We start from the raw sequence: 24325 nt of genomic DNA on the forward strand, positions 1-24325 counted from the left end.
CTTAATGAATATGTTTTTGTCACAATAGGTTGCTGTTTTCTTATCTCCAGCAGTCTGATAATGTCTATAACCTTGGTCTTAATAACACCACTACCTGATTACCAAGTGATCTCTTTCTAACTACATGTACTCTGTTTGTTGTGCATATCCAGAAAGGTATTCTCCAATGCATTAATGTTTGGGTACCACAAGGATCTATAGTAAGCCACACACTCATCTCATATTGTGTGCATCTCTAGTTTCCTTAGTTTCTTTATTATGAGAAGAGTACTCCTAGCTAACATCAACAACTGAAGTAATACTGATTCCATAAGCAGTAAGCATATCCTGATTTAGGAATGGGATCCATTCCCATAAATATATTCAGAAAAACAAAGCATTTTGAGAAGTTAAACCAGGATAAGTTACCACCTTGTTATAGTTATGATTTACAAGCATACAACTTTGCCTGTCCAACTTTGGTCTCTCATTAAATGCCAACTAAGCTAAAGTTATGTTGTTCATCAAATCATTACCAAGTACTAATAAAACAGTAAAAAGTATAAATCGAAATCTATGATAACAGCTCTGTCATTATATTATGTTTATTATTTTAAAGATACTCCCAACTAAACTATTGTTTATTCATTTATCTATTTATCTTATTTATTTATTGTATTTGTTGAACTTATTGAATTATTTATTTTTCTGCTGATCTAAATATATATTCCTATTGTTATGTATTTATTGAGTGGATGCTTTTTTAATTAATTCTAAATTAATTCAAATCCTGTCCATGGATACATATTTCTTGATTTTACACATATTTTTAAATAAGGTTTTTCTCACTATATTTTCAAAAAATGAATGACATATTTGATACTGGATTTTTTAGCTGTATGATTTTAAAGACAGGAGTTTAACATTTGAACATGTTCAGTGAGAATGATTATTTAGATACTGTTCCTTTAAGAACTGGATATTTAAATAAATTATGTAACAAGGTTCAAAAGTTCCAGGTTCATGGAATGCAAGTGCTAAATCTTGTATTTTTAATGAAAGTGATGTTTTTAGCCAGTCCTTGGTGGGTAGTTTATGGTGTGGAACAGACTGTCCATTTTAATCGGTTGGTTATCCAGTCCTGGAGCTCTGCAGTGTTTTTTGTTTTGTTCTCAGTCCTTTTTGGAAGCAGTACACCTTTTGCAGTGTTTGGTTCCTAGAATATCAGATTAGCTAAAAATTATGAAAGAAATTCAGCTAAAGGATCTCTTTAATTTTATACATGCCAACAATCTGCCCACCTCCAATGTACCCACCATGTTGTACTGGAAAACTGATCATATCCACAGAGTTGGAAAACATTCCTTCTGCTTGAATAAGCCTTGACTAGTAAATAGGTTCATAGGTTCATAGGTTCATACTAGGCTATCTGCCCCGGGGCATTTATAAGCCTAGCCCAATTGTGTTTGGCTTACGCCACCCCTTGATTTGAGTATACTGTGCCCTTTTTAAAGTTTAGTTTACTGTGCCTCTGTCTAATAGTGACACGGAAGTAATCCCCGGGACAAACCTACGATCCCCCATCCACTCATCAAGATTCTTCTTGAAGAGAGTCAGTGAGGTGCTCTGCCTAACATTAATTGGAATTCTATTCCAGAGCAAAGGGAGCCTCTGGGTTATGAATCTGTCCCTCCAGCATGTTCTATTTATTTCTGTGCTGAGGTTCAAGTCCCTCGATTGCGTGGCTCTAAGAGATTTAGATTTACTGAGGTGGAGCATGTCCATTATTTCTGGGTTGGACATAGCTTTATATGTCAGGCATAAAATTGTCATGTTTATTCCTTTTCAGCAAAAGAATGGCTACTAAATAACATTTATTATATTCACAACATTAAAGTTGATAATATAATAATTTAAGTCTACCAGGAGTTTTCTAAAGATTCATACAATTGACATAGGACATACTTACTTATTTGAAAGAAGATTGAACAGTGATAATTTCTGTCATGGGTGGTCTTCACTCTAGTTTCCACTGATCAGAGGAGGCTTGGTCATAGATCAAAAAGCTTAAGGCCAGTGTGGATAGGGCTATAGTTGTACCTCAGTATATCTGTGGATGGGCAGAAGTCCAATAAAATGATACTGAAATGCAGAGCAAAGATGAGGTGGCTGACAACATCAATTGGTCTACAATTTGTTGATAATAATATTAGGAAGTAGAAACCACCAAGAAAATCAATTCTGCTAGGGTCAGTAATGTCAGAGGAAAACCTAGTATGGAAGGTCCTCAAAATGTGGCTTGCTGTTTTCTTACATATAATGTTACTAATGAAAAAAGGATATTAGGTTTAGCAGTGGGATCAACATACGGAGAAACTTGATAAAGACACATCAGATAACTTTAAAAGGCAGACAGCTCCAGTGTAATATCATAGTCACAACAACATTTTGCTGTCTAAGTGGGCTGATCAGATTAGTTCTTCATTAAGAGACAATGGCAGTGATATTAGTCACCATATCATTTTCAAGAAATGATTGAAAACATACTAGTTAGCATAAGAGGTACTTCCAGGTGGGAGAGATAATGGGTCCTAGAAAGCAGAGGTATGGATGTTTAGGAAAAGGTAACAATGCTGATGGATGAGGCTTATTACTATGCTAGGATGGCTATAGAAAGCTTCCTAGCAGTTGACTGCAATGGAAAATCATGTAAGACTGTTTATTGTTATGTGGGTAGAATGAGGCCTCATTTTTATTTTCATTCTTTGAAATTCTGACTTTGTTAATATATTGCAGAGATAGTTAAATATGTGTGACATTTGTTTCCACTAGACGTTGTCAAACTAACAAACCAACGTTACATGTAACAAACTGGTGAATTCTCCAAGCAGCAGTTAAACTGAAATGAATGTTTAGTGTTTATCTGGACCACTATTTAAGAGCAGAGATGTATGTTTCAGTGTTTATTGCTGGATTCGTCTCATTTATTTTGTGGATGTGATTCTTTTTTATTTTACTCATATGATATTCAAACTGATGTGGGGGGTCTGTGGCTTTATACATTCTTTGTTAAATGCTGATTTAGTCTCACAGTGGTTTACAGATATTCATGACATCTATCTAGTTCAATATTATGTCTGTGTCTGTATGAAGGGTAATGGGCATGACTTCAAGGCTGCTGCAGGGGATCTATACTACTAGTAGAAAACAGGAGGAGCCACCGTGAAGGTTCTAATCACAATAGAAATCTAAAACCAATGTACACTAAAGCATTTCCAGTCCGCCTTTCGATCTAGTCTGAGAAATGGTGGGAGGTATGGGATTGGTTGGTGGGACCCTTTCTTTGGGGGAAGGGGAAAATGCTGAGGTTTATAACACAGTTTGTCATCTAGTTAAGAGGAGACAAATTCATGGATGATTGCTTAGAGAAAACCAGAACATTATTTTCTTCCAGAAAACTAAATTAAAAAATGAAAGAAGCATTTATGATGAGTAGTAGGATATCACATGTGTTAAGGGTTAGTTCAGCTAAAAATGACAGTAACAGAGGGACATACGATTTTGGTTACAAAATGTCTTCCACTAGATAAATAGTCTCTTTTCCTATGTACCTTCCTTGCAACCATATAATACTCTCTTCTGCCATCTCATCTTTGCTTTCTTTCCATATCTTATAATGCCCTTGTATTTTTCCACCTATTTCAACCATCTCTCCACATATCCTCCCTTCATTCTCTATTATATAAATTCACTCCCTTGTATGTATGCTTAAACATCGAGGATTGTGAGCAGGTCACCAATTATAACGAATTTATTATGTGGTCAAGACAAGGATGTCAATAAATTCAGTCTTGACATCTGTGTCAAGAACACATAATATTAGGATAGGAATGGAAACCCGCTCATAATTCTTTGTAGTGCATAGAGCTTTATCTCTTTCATGTACTGTTACTTGCAGACAAAAAGAAAAAAAAATGCTAAGTGTTTTGCTGGCTTTCAAAGCCAGAAAGCACTTAGCAAATGCTGTCAGAAAGGCAATGTAAAACAGTCCCTTAGATTTATAATCACCTTCCATTCCTTTCAACTGTCCAGATTTTCACAGAATGTCCAGATTTTTAACTCAAAAGCTTCTCTTGTTTCTCATAAATTCTGTGGTTTTCAGACAAATTACTGAGGATTTAAATGAAATGTGTTTAGTTTCAGAATTTGTATCCTTCTGAAAATGCAAGCAAACATACATCCTGTTATTCTAACAGGAAATCATGACATGTTACTCATAACAGGCAGAAACATTTTTTTTATTTTGCCTCTGTCATTTGCTTGTCAGAGGTATTGGTAGATTTCATTACTTAGAACTAGCCTCACCTTAACAAGAAGGGGCACTTAACATTTGTTAAGATCTGGACTTGTGCCACTCTAGTGCATAACTGATTTTTCTTTTTTTGAATATCAGAGCATAATCACTGCACTCAGTGCACTACAATATTTTTAGAGCCATTCGCTGGATATAGTTTAAGCCTAAAATGTTACCCTTGACTATACAAAAAACAGGGGAACTGGAATCTTGTTCACTATAATATAGTGATATTAATTATCATGCTATAAATATGTTTCATATATATGATATTCTTTCTATTATTTGTCATCTCTAGTATTGATAAACTGTGTTTTACATATGCTATGTTTTTTCTATTAGTAGTACTTCCATTGTATTTATACATTTGGTATTGGTGCATATAGTAGTTTTCTTTTATATTCCCCAGGCCTTCAAGATGAATGGGGCTTCATTCAATTTGATTTTAGATCAAATAAATAAATAAATCAGTAAATAAGTAACAGCTCTAAATGAAGATCTCATGCATGATTTATGAGTACTTGGTGACCAGCACGATGCCACATCTGCCAAGATTCATTGTCCTTGTGCACAATGTGATGGCCATGTGCATGGGCTGCAGATTAGCTCAGTGTATGCCTGAGTAAGTGAAATGATTTAAAATAAAGACAAGACAAAATCTGATACCAAAATCAGCTTTAACATCTATGCAACATTCTTTGCTGTGCAGTCTTTGTGCAGAATGAAAAGTGTGTGAACTTCAAATCTTTCCATGTGATGATAAACCTTTCCTGCAGCTTAGAACTTCAGGAACAGTTTTGTACAGTATCTACTTCTAACAGGTCTGGTATTAAATGAACAGATTAAAATTAGTCTCAAACTGTTCCACCCTAAGAATGTGTGTCTCATACATTTGCGTGCATGTAGCCACAAACATCTAGCATCTAAGTTCAAACTTTTTGTATTTCATCCTCTGTGACTTAATTGGGTTTAAAATAGCCTGGTACACCATGATTGCTGTAACTAGTGGGCAAAAGTAAATTATAATAGACAAGATATATGCATACTGAAGAAAATAAGCCACAAAGTCAGCTGAATTATTTTACACGAGATATGTACTGTTTATGCACTTTCAATAACCTTATTCAGACTATCTCATTGAGTTTCAACTATGGTCCTTATTAAAAATAGCTAAAGTAGTTTCAAATGAATATTTATTTATTTATTATTTATTTAATATTTCATATTTACTGACCAGGAAATTCTGACTAAGACAGAGCCTATTTTCAGCAGAGGCTCGGTAGAAACGTTCCAGAATATGCTTCTGCAAAACAGGGACATCAACAACATTTTTTTTGTTTAAATCTGTCATCTTGCTTTTACTTCTTCTTGACTTTAATAGACATTTGTGCTTATTATAGCCATTTGACATCATCATTACACTGTTGGATATGAAATATATCTGAGCTCATACACAGTTTGATAAACTTAAAATATTATCTGAGTTTTCTAAAGGTCAAAACTGTTTATACATCATTTCCTGTTTTTAAGCTATAATGATGGGAAGACAAAATCTGAAAGCCAAGTCATTGTACTGCTACCACTATATGGTTTTGAATTCTGAAATATGTCTTAATACCCCAGCTCTCTGATAAGAGAACTGCACTGGAACTTGCTACACTCTAATATCATATTTTTAATAATTATAACATTCTTCATGCAATAATAAAATTGTTCCAAAAATATGGCAGCTCTAGGTCAATTAGATCAGTAGTTTTAATTAGGTCAGTGTTTCAGTGCATAACCAGCCTTTCCCATTATGCTGCACTGATAAGGACAAACAAGGGCAAAATATGAATGAATAGTCATTGCAGTCTGGCTTGTTAGCTCGCATGCATTATTAAACATACTTGTATTATTTTGCATTCAAGATCCAGTGTGCTGTGTTTATTTCAGGGAAAAATGTTCATATTGTTTATCATGCTTTGATAAAGGCATTTTTTGTAAATATCCCTCTGTGGATGTTTTTCTTCTATTTTGCTATACTCACTCTGTTTGGATCCTGTAAGTATCTGCTGTCAAAGGTTTGATATTTTGAGCATCAGAATGCTCATCCTAGCTTTAAAGGTACAGGTTTGATATCTTCCTTTAAACTCACACCTTGATGTCATTTATGTGATACTAAAGTGATCATCCATTCAGAACTACCGCTAACATTCCTCAACGTAAAAGATGCATGATTCTTCATGAATTTAAGTGTGATAGTCTGTTTTGCAATTTATGAGGTGTTATTTAAGAAAATAAAGTAAAACTTAGAAAAATTACTTCTATGAAATTAGTGTGCAAGAATGTTTAAAGTAAAATAGAGATAGAGATACATAATTTAACACCTTATACAATATAATGATATCTATCAGACTTCGCTATATCATAACAAAATACAACATTGCAAACTTCATTGACATTATTAGAATTAAAGGTGTCCATGTTGTTTTTGTTGATGAAAGTTTATTAAGAATTTACATTTCCTTCTTATAACGTAAAAATGTTTTACTGTCACTCAAACGTATAACCTAAGAAGTCAAGGCAGAGCCAGTCCTTCCCTACAGAACCCTTAGACCACATTGTACTAGCCATTGCATCTCTGTACTGATCCCAAAACTATGTCAGTCACTTCCTCCTAATTTAACTGATCAAACGATCTACTCACTGTTAGGTCACAGTGCAAACATACTTACTAAAACAGTTTGAATGCAACTGTCCATCACTGTGATGCATAATCTGACAGCTCCAGTGAATAGTACCGTTCTCTCCCTCACGCCCCTGATCCACCTGATTAACTGACACATCTTAAACTGTGATTCAGCTTACCAGACCATTACTACTCTAAAACCACTTCCCAAAACCTAATTTCTCTTTCATCTTTCTAATCCTTATAACCTTTCCTACCCTTGCACTACTGCTCATATCTCTGCCACTTGTACTTCTCCTAATTTAAATCTATTCTCCCTTTCCTGTCCCATTTATGTAACTGTACATATATTTGGATTGTTACATCTTCAATGTATACATTGTTTGGCAATGTTTTTTTATTGTCCCCTTTATGACTTGTTTAATATTATTACTATTCTCCTATATTCCTACACCTCATCACAAAAACGTATGGCTAATTTATTTTAGCTAGAGTACATGAAGGGAAACCTATCTATTGCATTTCTTTCAATTATTATTACTATTATTATTGTTATTATTATTATTATTATTATTATTATTATTATTATTATTATTATTATTATTATTGTTTTATTTTATTATTCACTACCTTTCTTTATTAGGTCTCATCTTGAAGTGAGTTATGACTTAATACCTTCTTTCTCAGACCATGGAATACTATATAGAACATTACATTTTCATGATGGCATTGGTATATCTCAAGAAGCAAGGATTTATTTTACCTGAAGATCACCAATCATTTTCTGTTTTGAGTAAGTAACTAATGTATGGTATATGGTTAGGAAGGTTGTGCCACGCAATTTACCTAAACCAGCTGGGTTTAAATCATAGAAAATAACAGGAATCATTAAACTGCCTATCAAACAATACATCTTCCAGTAATGAATGGAAATATGCTACGTCTCCTTCCCCCAGTAAGGGATTTGTACCTTTGTAATATCTTTTGTTAATGCTGGAAAGTAAGTAACTGAGATTAAGTTGGGACAAATGTGTCGTTCATATCTCAGTTTTGTTTGGATTTATGTTTCTTGTCACAGGGCCAGTAGCACCTTTATACCACTGCATGCATTTATGCCCCTGTGTTATGCTACAGAATTGTTTATATCTTCAAAATATTCAGTCCTGTCTGTCTAGCTGAGTAATGATTTTGATGCAACATTTGAAGAGCAAGTTTTAGATAAAGAAGTGTAGTCCAGTTAACACATATTTCCTGACCAAAACGTACCATTTTTATTTTCCAAAGTCCCTGTGGGACAGCTTTGTTCTTCCTGTACATAATGTTCCAGAAACACAAGACATACTTACATTAAAAATATACTGATTTATTCTGCTAAAATAAGTTTTGCTTACACTATTGTCTGTTATTTTATTGACCATTATAGAGTCATAGCCAGAAAAAAAAGCTATGGACACTACATTTTAGCCTTTTGGAAATATGCTCTTGATATGTTGGCAACTCCAGAAAGAATACCTTAACATAAGAATCATGTAAAGCAGTCTAAAAGTACGATAGATAAGCAGCATGCATATGAATGAGCTTGCAAAAGACAAGAGTTATTTTCAGAAATATGAGCATATTTGTTGATATTTCCTCATACTTCATGTAAAAGATACATTTGCAACTCTCAACAATGGCAAAAAGCACAGTAGTTTTTAATTATATTTGTGTCAATAACTGCCATCTTGTCATGTCATTATGTCATTATGTCATGAATTTTTGTTTAACAATATAGTTTAGGACAAGTTGTCCTGCACTTGAACTACTGGGATATAGGTTCATAGGGAAGGCCTTGTGTGCCATTTTAAGTCTATCCAATTTCCCTTTCAAAGGTGATACTCAAACCCTGTATCTTGTGTCAACAAGGTAAACACCTTAACCATTATACCAACCTGATACAGCCATATGATCAGGCTTCTCAGTAATTACTACAGCACCCATAATAGAATGTCTGAAGTGTCTCAGTTATGACATTTTTGTATACTGTGAACATAAAATAATCAATGGTGTATAAACTGCAAGTTATATTTCCCTGTGATGTAATGAGAAAGTCTCTGTATGTTAATGCTTGAGGCATCAAATTACTCGATTATATTACAGACTTATGTATGTATGTAGATATATATATATATATATATATATATATATATATATATATATATATATATATATATATATATATATATATATATATATATATATGTGTGTGTGTGTGTGTGTATACATGGAAATATATAACATATATATATATATATATATATATATATATATATATATATACATATATATATATATATATATATATATGTATATCTGCATGGATCTAGGACTTTTGATCGAAAGATCAAAAGCCCAAATCCATTACCACCAAACACACTTTAACAAAAGCACTTTCATCGAAAAAGTGCTTTCATTAAAGTATGTTAAAAAAAATAGAAAACACAAAATCTACTTGAAAGCAGGGGGGCAAGCCCCTTGCACACCCTAGTGTGGGGGCCTGTGCCCCCCACACCCCTACTTTAATATTCTCACTCCGAGGTAGCACTACAGTGGGGAAAAGGGAATTTTCCCTTACCACGCCATAGTACGACCAGAACAACAAGCATACTTATGCAAAAGTGCTGCTTCGGTGAGAAGCACTTTCGCGCAAGTATGCTCACCAAATTGGGATTCGATGAAAGATGCAGTCGAGCATCTGTATGGATCCCACATATAAATATATATATATATATATATATATATATATATATATATATATATATATATATATATATATATATATATATATATATATATATATATATATATATATATATATATATATATATATATATATATATATATATATATATATATATATATATATATATATATATATATATATATATATATATATATATATACGTATATATATATATATATATATACAGATATATATATATATATATATATATACACACATATATATATATATATATATATATATATATATATATATATATATCTATAGACACACACATAAAATTCTACAAAATGAAACACAAACTTCCTGAATCAGAAAGTATAAGTCCTTTTTATTTGAAACACACAGTTGAAAAAAAAAAGAAAAAGAAAAAAATGCAAGTGGACAAGCCGCTCTACAGCTTCCATGTGGGGTCCCCGCATTGCTTACATATACACTTTTCTAACAGAAAAAGTTCTTCTAAGGAAGAATTTATTTCCTTGATGATTTATGCTAAGCCAGTCCATTCACTGTATCTTCTTTCTGCAACTGTTTATCTAAATCATTGACAAAATACCTCTGAAATATTTTTTTTCTTTTGTCATTGGTAACTGTTGTATTACCTAAATAAATTTTCATTCTTTTTTTCTGTCTGTTTCAAATGATTATCTAATGTGTTCCACTCAATATATCTGTCTGCTATTACACTATCCATGCTCCAAACAGTCACTCAGAAATCATTTTCCTCCATAAAAGCTTGGCTTGACAACCCCTCCAAAATCCATGGAAAACTAAACTACTACCATTCACCATTCACCCCAATTCCCTTTCTCTCTCTCTCTTTCAAAAATATCCTGTCATCCAACAGGACCAATTTAGAACTGGAATCTCACACCAAACTAGTTGGCGTGTTTATTGACAACCACCTGAAATTTGATTTCCACCTTCAGCAGGCCATAAAGAAGACTTGCCAATAGCTAAGCTTCCCCTATAGACTAAAACAGTACCTTACTGACTCTGTTAGACAAAACATAGGTGCTTCATTTCTACTCCACACCATATTATATGCATCTCCTGTCCCAACCAATGTCAACTCCTCTCTATCAGCCAAACTAGAATAATGCTACAGTAAAGTAGCCAAATTCACAATCAACCACCCAACAATATACATCACATCATTGCCTCACTCTAAAACAACTAATCTAGGCTGAACTAAATAATTCTCTATTGTACTCACAATTAATTACAACCTTAAACTACTGCAGAACCCTGAAAACGTCCATCTCTTCACTCCATCATTCAACCTTACACTACTAAGAGACCGCAACCCTTCACTGACAAATCATCATTCTCCATTATAAAACCTAAGAATAATGCAAGATACTTCCTGTAGTCACAATGTATATTGCTAATAGCTGAAATGCCATCCCATTCCACTTAAGAATAGTCTATAACCTGAAAGACTTAAAATACTAACTGAAACAATACTTGACAGATAAATTACTCTGTACCTGCACCACCCCTGGTTAAACTGGTGCTACTATAGCTAAACTAATTTGTGCCACAACTCTCTGCTGCACAAAATGTAGTAGACTACTGTCACAGCTATACCCTCCTCTATCAGCTCTTCTCATTTACCTTTCTTGCGGTTCCTACCCTCCTTCCTTTCTTTGGGCTGCTCTAACTCTTCATCTTAATGAAAATATTCACATACAACCTGTGTAACTATTATCTGAATCAAAACAGTTTGTAAATTATGTAACTGATATCAAGAATGTATGAATAATGACACTGTTGCTTATGAATGCAACTGACTGTAAATTATGAAACAATGCAAATGATGTCTATGACATCTGTATTATAGAGTTTTTCTCCCCAGGCCTCCATTGAAAAAAGCCAAATGCCAAAATATAAGTAAATAAATGTATAGGTCTTTGACATCTGTATTCACTTCCAGGTCATGCCCTGGAAGACTAAACTAGCACCATCTGCAACTTAATGCTTTGTATAAGGACTGTTTGAATATTTTTCAAGAATGTATGGTCTGCTTCTATCAGAACGTCTTTACCATGACTTTTGAGGAATACCTTACATCAGTACACTATTACTCCTTTTCTACCTCCTAATATATATTTTTCCACATGTATGAATATTCTAGACCCATAGGCAAAGTGTCTATTTTCCTGTGGGATCATACTTCCTATACATTTCTAATGGGTATGCACTTACAAACCACCTGTTTATTCATATATTAATATTTTAATGGTTATCTTTAACTAGTTTTGTATGCATTCCAAAGCCTGGTCATACCTACATTCACAGGCTATATTTTTATCTAACATCTTTCTTTGAGTCACAGGTGTATCTGTCTTATTGGGTACAAAGTTTGCAAGACACTGCATCATTCCTAAAATGACTATATGTTCTGCTTCTCATCTATCCTTGGCACTGGCTTAATAGATCAGATTTTTCTAGGTCAGATTACAGACTGTCAGACATTGGAGTCTAATCCATGTATTTCAGACTTGTCACACTAATTTTGTATTTGGAGCAATTTAAGTTTAAATTCTGCTGTTTTAAGCTAATCATCGACTGCACAGTCTCTTATAATGCTTGCTTTTTGCTTGATTCCACATTAATCATTTATTAGTCATGTTTATCACATCCTACAAGTCTTCAATTACCTGTTCATCAGCTCTCTTGAACCCCTTTTTTCTGCTGCTGACATACAAAATGGTAAACTAAGTAATGTGTACTATCCCAATGGTAGATTAAATGTATATATTTTGGAATTTTCTTTATATGGTTTTATTTGGCTAAAAACCTGACTTGTATTTATTACTAAAAAGTACTCAGCAGCTAGCATTCCAGAGACCACTTCTTTAACAGTAAGCAATGAAGATCCAACTATCCATCTTTCTCCAATAATCTACATTATCTTTTACAGTTTCATAGAGATACCATTAACCTCATTCTGGACAGGATGCCAGACTGCAGCAGAAAGTGCATAAAAGTCTTCACATATTGCATGTAAAACTGTTTGGAAAACTGCCCATCAACCTGCTGCATGTCTTAAGAAGATAAAAAGAAACCAGAACATGTTCTGCCTTATCAACTCTTTTCTGATATTACATATCAGTATGATTGCTAATATTATGTTTTTTCACAAAAGTGAAGTAACCTGACCTTGGACTACCACATCTCTACTCTGATGAGAAAAGTATTCTATGATGCACAGATTATAAATAAAAGCATGGCAATCAGGTCCAGTGAGGTCATTGTTACACTTTACTTGGATCTCATCAGACCAGCTATCAAATATAATGCACCTTTCAGCAAGTACCTAATCAGGAACTTGTAACAGCATGAGATACCACAGACATTACTCACAAAAAGAATACAGGGAGTCAACAACCAGTCCTATGCAGACCACCTCAAAGCCCTATCCCTGAACTTGGTCTCCTACAGACTGCTGCATGGCAATCTAAGTGTGACCTATAAGGCATCCTCTCATGCCACATTGATGGACTTGAACTTTTTGTACATCCACAAAACAAACAGGATCAGAAATACCTGTTCTAAGGACATAAACTTCATCAGCTAAATAGCAGAGCAACACACCATAACAGGATATGCTGAAGAGGCAGGTATGTGTCTCAAAGATTACCCCTTCTCTAGAACAGGCTTTCCATGCATTTGAAGCAGAGCTCATCCCCAACCCTTTACAAATGTAACTTGGGCCAGTGTATAGGAAAACACAATTTTACTCCTGGTTTTGCACCTATGTCCTTAATGACAGGGATAGCCTGTGAAAGATTGGTCTGTACAAGCCTGTGTTTTAACCTTAAAATTCCCTGGGGTATTGACACATCAGGAATATTCTGTTAAATTTGGTATAAGCTTGGTTAGACTCAAAATGGCTCTTGGGATGATAACCTAGTAACCGTCTATGTACCCATGAACCTATGACCATAATGTTCACCCACTCTTTTGGTTTTAACTGCTTCATAGTGACATATAGGATTTCCATTATCTTAATTTCCTATTCAACTTTAAGTGCTAAAGGTACTTTTCTGGAAACATGTATCTAGCTATGATACTCTCCTGGCAATTATTCTTATGCTCTAAATAAATCAGTATAGTCATGCAGCTTGTTGGTGTTATGGATTTGTTAAATATCTAATATTATCTCTATCACAATATGAAGGATTTATCACATTTGGTCTGGTGATTGACTCTGAACACATAAAGTATTTGTTTTCACACTCACAATTATTTTTTTACCTTTGCAATTTACTTGCAAATCACAAAAGAAAAATATTAAGAAAATTCACTGATGTACAACTATTTGAAAAAGAAGACAGAACCTTCTAGACTTGTACTTATTTATCAGCAGTTTCTGGTCTTACAGTGACACATAATGGCCTGGATAGGTTAACAATAAGCACAATGCTCTTTCTTGATTATAAAACACATCTAAAACTTAAAAGTATTTTTGGCAATATACTGCACTCTACAATAGTATTTAATTTAAATTCAACATCTGTGGCAGGGCTAACCACTCAGTCGTGTTACCATTGGCTCTAGATAATAAACTCTGTTGATGTGACACCCTGACTCCATATGCAAAAACATGAAAAAGGGGCTGTGGATCAATGGATTATGATTATTAGCATTCAAATTTTTGTTACAGTGGTCTAGCTTGAATCCATCTATTTATGGATCTGCTACACTTTTAGACTTTCAGAATCAATTAGTTTCTATTTAACAGCACCTACACATGGTTTATTTTCATATTTGTGTTCAACAACATGAAAAACCTTTTGAACACAATTGTTTTTACTTTTAGACATTTCAGAGAAATGTCATTTTTAGTATACATTCTGGAGCACTGCTTAAATGCAGGACAATGGCCACTATCCTTCTCATAATAGCCTGCCCTTTTTATTCATTTTTTATACCATAAATTATTTTGTCCCTTACTAGGAACTCATGCAGTTCACTAAACTTAAGAGTTATTAGGTCAGTAAAATATGCCTAAGTCTCTGATGTAATCTGTGCTCTATTAACAAAGAAATGTTAAATATAAGTCGAATTCATACTGGACTGACGAAAATTGCTAAATTTATCTTTAAGTAAAAGTTTATCTTTTTTTCTTATTAAAAAAAACTAAGAATGGAATAACTTTATGACTTTTCCCAGCAGCATGCAGACATACTTTATGTTGCTTTGCAGAATTTTTAACTAATCTTTTCATAGGGAATAAATCAAATTTCCTTCTTGCAGTGCAAGTATTCCAGGATATCTAGGATTCCAGATCCACTGAGAATTGTATGCCTGTACTTCATATAAAGATTCCTGTAAACAGCTACATTTATTTTCTTCTACATATACATTTCTTCATGTCTGTGATATATTTCACAACTCTGAAACCTTTTCATATCAAGAAGATTAATAATTAACACAAAGATACAGCAGTTGTAGTCTAAACATCATGGTGTCCAGATTGCAAAGTGAGTTCTCTATAGAGTTTCTGTATTCCACATGACATGTTAATTACTGTAGCTACCTCACTTGATGTGTAGGCATTTAGCAAACATTTTACTTTTTTAATAAGGCTGTTCCAACTATAATTTTCATAACATTATACTGACACCAACACAGTCGTATTACTTCAGCATTGCGAATAGCCAAAGGAGAATTCCTAAAGCAGAAAGAAAAATATTCACATAATTAGCTCACATGGTTCAAAATAAGAATTCCCTGTAGCAATGTGAGTGTCCATAGTTACATAAACATACCAGGTGTAGGACAGTTGGCAAATGAAGAGTAGATGACAAATTCTTCTTTTTTGGGAGGACACGTGAAAGAGGTTCCCTTATATTTTCTCACAGTGCCAGTGTTAACATTTGAGCAGGAAATGTAGGTTAAACAAGGGTGCACACAGGATGCATGAATGGAAATACAAGCTTGCAACAGTTTTGACACCCAGAGCATCCAGTGAAGTATCTATGGGGACTGGGTAATGAGTCATATAAACACCATTGTCTCATTTCAGTAGCAGATCCACTGTCAAGTTTTGAGGACTAGTTTGGGAACAAACGGGTGGCATAAGCAACAGCCAAGCCACAGAGAAACTGTTTGTTAGTAAAGGGAACCAAAAAATTAAATTTTAACATAACCAGTCCAACTCTTCATAGCCCAGAGAATAGGTTTTAATTTCCACCAGTGGAATACTTTTTAAGTCATAACTTCAAAAACTTTGCATTGGGCATATATAACGAGGAAACCCAAATAGGCATTCAGTTATGACTTTCTCATTTGTAGTCATTCCTTTATGAGGGTTCAATTTCTACTTTTCTTGCATGAACTGAATTAAGGATATTGATTTCTCTTTAACTAGCCCATTGCAAGAAAATGACTTTTCCATATTGCGGCCTAGCAAAAGGGTATCTATTCAGATATGAATTTCTATTCCTTTGTATCTCTTAATAAGGACCTCAGTAATGTCATACAAGGCAAAGTAATTAAACGGTAAAATAAACATACCCATCCCAGAATGCTAAGTTTAGATTGCTCTAAGTGTGCATAGTACAGAACTACAAAACACTACGGTACACAGAAATATATAGCTGGGAAATATGTTAAATTAAGCAAGCATTGCTGTAGTAAATGTGATGTACATTTGCAGACAGAATGTGGAATGAAGTAACAAAACCCATCAAAAGCTATATCTTCTACTAGCAGCCGGGAAAATAAACAAGGATTGTCAATGTAGAAAGGCAGCTATTGTCCTTGGTTCTGTTACACATCTAGAATCACTTTGTCAGTTATAATGAAGAAAGAAATTAGATCATAATAGGAATAGATGAACACTGTCATGGAGATGAAAGAGATTTGTAACGATATAAAACATGAAGAAAAAAACACAACTTTTCCAGTATGTATGTGTAGAAAAGGACAACAGTGTTGTAGAAAAACAACATTTTGCAGTCAATCTAGTGTGTATTATTCATCTGTACAATTACAAGAGTAGAATATGGTGAGGCAATGTACCAGATGAATCATGATATTTCTTAAACATAGATACCCATTCTAAAGGAAATCAGTTGAACCCCAGCCCTTATAAAAAGCTTTATTAGCAGTTATGCGATAACAAGAGGGTATGCAGTGTCATATGTCTTATTCCTGAGTTGTTGTTATATCTATGACATAAGCATGTGGAACCCAAGAAGTACATTAAAAATATTTTTATTTTCTTGTTTGCAGTTGTATAAAATACACTCAGCACAAACTTCTCTTTCTAGGGGGTGAGCCAGGAAAATGTGTTTAGTTCAGTGAGTCAGTCAATGCTAGGGTAGATTAGGTGAATCTAATCCAGGCTGACAAGATATAGGGAATCCATTCCGACAACCATCTTGCATATCATCACTAAATATACTTCTCTAAACAAGATGAAGTCATATGACAAGGAATCCCACACAGAAGCTGGGAGTATTTTTTTACAACAGCAATAATTAACAGAGGAAGTGAAACTCAAGAAAGATACGTAGGAAAGTACACTGACATCCTTCACGAAAAAGGTAAGCACATGAGTTATTCTGAGTTTAGATGCTACAAGTGCATGAGAAGTGCATGCATACACATGCAACGTTTAACTTAGCTATGTCCACTTTTCTCATTGCATATGTGCTGCACGGCACCCAGTAGATGGGACCTTGTGCCTCAGCAGCAATCTCTGTCTTGCAATACAGCTGTGAAATAAAATCCCTGTCAGGTACTAACCATGTTGTTAGTTTACAATGGGATCAGTTTACTGCACTTAAGATATAACTGCAAGTAGCTTCTAATTCAAGAAAGAGAGTTGCCTTTGTTTACACAGAAATGTAACGGAAAATTATCACATTTAGGGACTAAAACTGCTACATATTTTATCAGATTTTATAAAGTCCATTAACTATTGTGTAAAACTGAATTGGAAAAAATTAGAATCTAGTTTCTTTAGCTGCCTAAAAAAAAGCATTAATGTGAAATGAAAAAGAATTTAATGCAAGACAAGTCATGCAGAAGGTGTCAGGAATATAGAAGACATCAGGAAAAGTCTGCAGGGGTCAGAATTGGGAAAAGGACAAAATGTTATGCAAAACCAATACATTTTTATGTTAACAGGGCTTGTAGAAATGACACTGAAGAAAGCAAAGCACATTTCAGGAAGCAACAAGCTATAGAAGAAGAAAGCAGAGAAACATTGGATGTAATACAAAGGTCTGATATGAAAGAAGGATATGCATATGAAAAAAGCAAGGAAAATGGATTTTAAAGGACTCAGTAAAAGCAACTGTTTTTTTCTAAATGAGGAAAATGGATTAATTTTTAAATTACTGCGGTGTATGATTTATTATAAAAATGACTTCACTGCATGTAAAACAACAAAAGGATAAGTTCATAGCACATACAGCCTACCTGAATGAATAATACTGCCACATTATAAAATCTGCTGACAAGAGGGCTGAAGGGAGTTTACATGTAAGGTACGGTCCTCGTTAGAGGAGAACCAACTCCATAGCAGCATGTCACTGGAGTAATAAGCCCAGTGCTACAACACTGGACTGCAGCCTAAGGAAATGGGAGAAATTGTTTATTTTGTATAAGCAACCAGGTCACTGAATATTCCTATGAGCCCACAAACTACTGCATTTTGGAATATTTTGTCTTTCCCAGAAAAACTTACATAGAAAACGATTATGTATAATTATACAAGAAACAGCTATTAGTGTATAGTGATATGGCTTTCAGTCTTTCCAAGGACAACTTGTTTTATGTACCCTATAATTTTTGATAAGAAACCTCTGTGGTCTCTCCAGTTGTTGCAGGTGTCTGGTGAGGTACACGCAAAAGAGAGCATTGTACTCAATTACTGGTCCAGTGAGGGCCACATATAATGGAATTATAACATCCTTAGATCTAGATGCAATGCTGTTACTTATAAGATATTACACAAAGAAGGATTTCTGTACTAATGTGGATACATGGTGGTCAAATTTCAGATTGATATCAACCTGAGTACCCAGATCATATACCACTGAGTCTACTCTTGGGTAGGCTGTCCATCATGTAATTAGCAGGGGTGTCAGTGTTCTCAAAGAGAATAGGAAAGCATTTTTTTGTATTTAGCTTTAATCCATGCTTTGGCACTAATCATTTGCATGCATTAACCCTGTCTATAGTATAGCAACATCATTGGGGAACTCAATGATTGCTCCCAATTTGCAATCATCAGTGGACTTGGTCAACCACAGATCATCCACGTTTGCTTAGACTTCTGAGAAATAAATTCCAAACAGTAAGGGGTCCAACACAGAATCCTCTGGTACTCCATTGGTAACTGGTCTTTTGCTAGAGGTGAAGTCACCCACTTTGACAGCATGTGTCCTGTCAGTGAGACAGATGGCTACCTATTTGGTAATGAATAGTTTTTCTATAATACCTGAGTGGGGTATTGTGTCAAATGCCTCAGCTAGGTCAAGATGGGTAGTATGCACTGTCTTTCCCTCGTCCAGGGATTTGGCGACTTTTTCAAAGAAGTCAATCATATTTAACATGCATGATCTAACTTTAAGAAATCTGAACTGGGATGGGTCCAGAGTTTGATTTTACCGATGTCCTTGCTAATAAGCTATATAATGACTCTTTCCATGGCCTTGCAGATAAGGCTAGTCAAGCTTATTGGCCTATAATTCCCAGGGTCACTTGATGGTCCCCCTTTGTGCAGAGGAATTATTCTTGCTGTCCTCCATTCTGCTGGAACATATCCAGTTAACAGGCTGTGGTAAAACAGGGATCCAAGTGAGTCTACTTGGTCATGTTTTAAGTTGTTTAAAAGGCAACCTTGGATATTGTCTAGTCTCATATGTGCCATATTTTTGGCCTTGAAGAGCACCAAGATGACCTGTAACTGTTATTTTAATAAACGTTTTTGGCATGATGAAACTGAACAAAAAAAAAAATAATTAAATTAATCATATACAAAGATGAAACAGAGTGGGTCATTTAATTATTATTTCTTTCCCTAGACGTTTTTAACCTGTTAAGGCATATCTGGCATAAATTAATATTTTCAAGTATGACCCAAGAAAGTTGATCTTGTTATATGATAAGTCTAGCCCCACAGAAGACAAGTATAAGTTGTAAAAAAATCAAAGAATTACAAAGCTGCTACAATATAAATACATATTCCTGGCAAAAGTTAACAGGGAAACACAGGCTAATTACATCGCACCTCTAATCTATTTCACAATCAAGACATATATCCAGATTTTGCTTAGCAGTAACACCAAAATTAACCATTAACCACTATGAATTTAAATAACCTTACAGGATATAACTAACCTGTCCATATGTACACAATGGAGGGACCCAAAAATATTAAACATTATCAAGTGACTGTTAGAAATAACTATACTTTACCACACTACCCGTTAGGTTGAGAAATTCACTACAAAGCTTCTATCTAAAAATTCATCATTGTAAAGTGTTTAATAAGCTAAACTGAGTAACTTTTGAAAACAAAACAATCTTCATGCACCTTACATTCACATACAAACTTCTATTTACATATTCCTGCCCAGAAATGACAACCTGCCAAACTAGTATAGTACCAGCAGTGCAGTAAGATATTCAAAAGCATATCTTCTTCTCCATTAAAATGAAACCTTAGAGGTTGTTAAATATTAAAAAGCATCTGACAGTTTTCAAGCTGTCAATTAGCCATCACAACAATTTATACTGTCTATCAAACTGTCCTGCTTTGTAAAGATAGCTACCTTAAAAAAGGAAACAGAAATGACAAACAGATTATAAGCTGTCTAAAAGCAATCCCAGTTGCAATTCCTTATTGACAACTTGTTAACGGTCAAAATTTTTGAAGGGGTTTGAGAATTTATAAGCTGTCATTAAGGAATTTCCAGTGAACCCAATTGCAGATAATGGTGGATGCCAAATAGGTATGCTGTCTAGACATTACATTCTGTTGCTATAGCTCTGAGATGTCCACTTCCTTAATATTCATTTACTTCCATAACCGCAGCAGATGTTTTGTGGTGATCAGAGTGCAAGGACCACTTGTGAATTAGGAGCATTCACGTACTGCAAAGAAAAAAATGTGTCAACTATTTAGGCAATTACAAGCAGACCTGATCAAAAGTTAGTAAAGGTAAGAAAAGCTTACTAGCTTAAGAACAAGCAAACATACAACCTTGGTAATCTAAAAGAATTACTCAGACAAATTAAGCAATTTCTCTAGGGAAAAAAAGCAAGTTATATCTCTTTAAAAGTATACAGCACATCATACAGTATTGTTTGGAAATTCAGTAATGCACATCACTACTTTCTTTTCTGTGTTATACAGTCTTCTTTTGCTCACCCTCTTAATTCTGTCTAGCGTCTGGTCAGCATAGCTCTTAGATATTAGGTATACACTTGTAAATGAAAATGAGCACACTATTGTGATTAGCATGCCATTAAATGTACAAAAGTATCACATAATTCAGTTTTCAATATAGATTACATGACATTAAGACCATATCAGCTGTCTGTATGATATACATCAAGTATTATGACATATTATCAGACAGTAGAAACATGTTTGTAAGAAATGAAGAAATACATGTGCAACAAAAGAAATATATTACTTTCGGATGGCACAGCATTTAGAACAAAAGAGCTACAGCTCACAATGGAAGCATTTTTCTCTGCAAGAAGCAAGTAATACTGAAGATTAGAGTACTTTATCCAGATATTTGAATTGTTCCCTTTTGCAACTGAGTTACTTTAAAATTCTAAAGATGTTCAATGTGCTGTATTCCTGCATGATGCTGGGAAAGAAGCCATTGAGATATTTAACTCTTTTACTTTCCCTGAGGAATAGATGAACCAGCGTAAGAGAAAAAAAATCATGAGTTATTACTATCCCAAAATGAATTTGCCATATATCAGGTGTTTGTCCTTTATAGCTGCACAATATCTTACAGACACTATGCATGTACTGTATATCTTACTGAACTGAATAACATAAATGTGAGTTTGATGACTCCCTAACAAGTGAATAAGCTGGGTATATAAAAAAAATGATTCAACAACCAATCTCAACATATCAAACTCTGCAGATATGTGCACAGTGAGTGAAATATCTTATATAAAATTAAAATAATTAAATAATAAAAAGTGGAGTAAAAAAATGCAAGCCAAATAATAATGCTAATATGAGAAACAATTGCAGGATGTGTTGCAAGATTGACAGATAAGAAAAAGAAGGCATCAAGTAAATGCACTGTAGCAAAGAAAAAATCCAAGACTAAGACCAGAGAAACGCCATTAAAACTCAGTTTTATTTTACTTTTAACTTATTTTTTACCCTTTGCTGACCAGGTAAGTCATACTTAACCAGCAGCTTCTTTTCAGGGGGAACCTCTGATGATATTTACTATTTACTGTAACTACAGAAATTTGGCCAGGGTACCAGAGGAGGACCTCTCCTACTCTTTGGCAGAGGGAAAGTGAAGAATTTTCTGGAGAAGTTATGCAGTGCTAGAGGGCTGTTACTGCAGATCTGGGAATTCCAAGATGGAGGAGAGTGCAGTAGAGATAGATATAGGAACAGGTGAAAACTTACTGATGGAGGGAGAGTATGATTCCAAAGACATGCATCTGGAGCATTTCTCCCCGGGCCTCTGCTGAAAACAGGCTCTGTGGAACCTGGTCGGACATTACTGGTCAACAAATGTTAAATAAAATAAATAAATACAATAAAATGATGAAATAATTGTTATAGAGTTGGAAAATGCAAGAAAAAAGTTGGAAAATGGAGGCATAATTGCTGATAGATCTGATAAACCAGGTAAAGACAAATGTAGGGAGGAAGCAGGATGGAGTGATATGTTCTAAACACTATTACAGGAGAAAAAACTGAGAGATGAGAAATGCAAACAACAACTAGAAAAGGAAAACAACTGAAGCATTCTCAACTTGTACAGTAGCCAGTTTTCAGGGTTTACCTCTGCAACAGGATTTTTTTGTTCCAAGAAAGAAGACGTTGTGCAAATGCAATAAGGCAAGGAAGAATGGAAAAAGGAACTGAGACAGACAAGCATTTACAGTTTCTCACAGACACAGAAAAAATGACTAGTGGTAAGAATGAAAAGTAAACATGATGGCAATGTGAACAGGCATGATATTATTGATACTATTACTTTGCCACTAAGGTTTAACATTAAAGATATAACAGTATTAATGCATTTGAGATGTGAATATCTTTGTGAGGTGACATGTGAAAGCTTTAACTTGCTTGAAAAATGTATGACTGAGAGTGAAAAAAAAATACTATAGTACCATGGAAATACTGTTTAATTCAGAGGTTGGGATTACAATTAAAGAAAAATAAATAAATGTGCAATTTAAAATTTTAAACATGGATGAACAAGAGTTAAAAAACATTTTTTTCACTGTGTAGTAAAGTACCTAAAGTTATTAAATATGTGATGAAAGAAATGTTTGGACTAAGGGTTGGGGAGCGTGGGTAACAATGGATGCAACAATGGATGGTAATAATGGGAAAATTCCACATATTTCAAACACAAAACTATGAATGGTAACAGCAGAACTGTTAAGTTCTGGGGTCAACCCAAAGCATGTTAGTTCTATGTGGATGAAAATCATGTAGTGAAATACTAGAACAATTAAGAGTGTGGCCGATGTGGGAAAAGGGAAAATACAGCAAAAAACTCAACATATTTCCAGGAAAATGTAAAGAATTTGGACACTTCTAGTTTTGACTGTCCCATATTAATAAAGGAAAGAGCAGATGAAGTAAAACACAGAAGAAAATCAAATGGTAGAAAATATTACTGCAGAAGAAGTTGAGAGAGAATGTGGAAAGGTGGAAGGGTATACTAAAGTAAGAGTAATAATGAAGAGATAGTTAGAAAAGAAGTAGTTCAAAGTACCGTTATTAATACACAGGAAGAAAACAGACTTGCAATTTTAGAAAGTGAAGAGGAAAAAGAGGGAAATGGATACAGGGGAAGAACAAACACAAGACAGTGAAAAATCAAATAGTGAGAGACTTAGAAAAATAAAAAGAAAAATAAGATCTGGAAGTAAAACACTTACAAAAAAGGACAATGATGATATAGACATTTTATCAGTAAATGTGGAATATTAGAAATTATATCAGAGGTCTGGTGGTGGTGGAATTGTGTAAAAAAATAGATGTTTTTTACCACATAGATACCAGATATAACAAAGAAGAAAAGAATACAGGCAGTTTAAGGTGGCCAAATTGGACAGAAATAAAACACCTTTGGGAATAAGAATTCTTTTAAAAATTAAAAAAATAAGAATTTTAGATGTAAACAATTGTAATGCTAGGAAGGGTAATGGTATGTGATATGAGAATGAGACAAAATGTGTAAGATTAATATTGGTTTATGCATATACTAATATTATGGACAGAAAATATTTGCTTGAATAAATAAAAAAAATGTGTTAATAAATATGCCATTAG

At 34.1% G+C, this 24325-nt stretch overlaps 1 protein-coding gene across 1 annotated transcript in view; it reads right to left on the minus strand.

Moving 5' to 3' along the window:
• The window catches only part of FAM20C (FAM20C golgi associated secretory pathway kinase), a 585432-nt gene that overhangs the window by 532784 nt on the left and 28323 nt on the right, over nt 1-24325 (minus strand). The window lies entirely within an intron of this gene.

Source organism: Protopterus annectens, chromosome 12.part0 (assembly GCF_019279795.1).
Source record: "Protopterus annectens isolate FY-2018-M chromosome 12.part0, PAN1.0, whole genome shotgun sequence".
NCBI classification, from domain to species: domain Eukaryota; kingdom Metazoa; phylum Chordata; order Ceratodontiformes; family Protopteridae; genus Protopterus; species Protopterus annectens.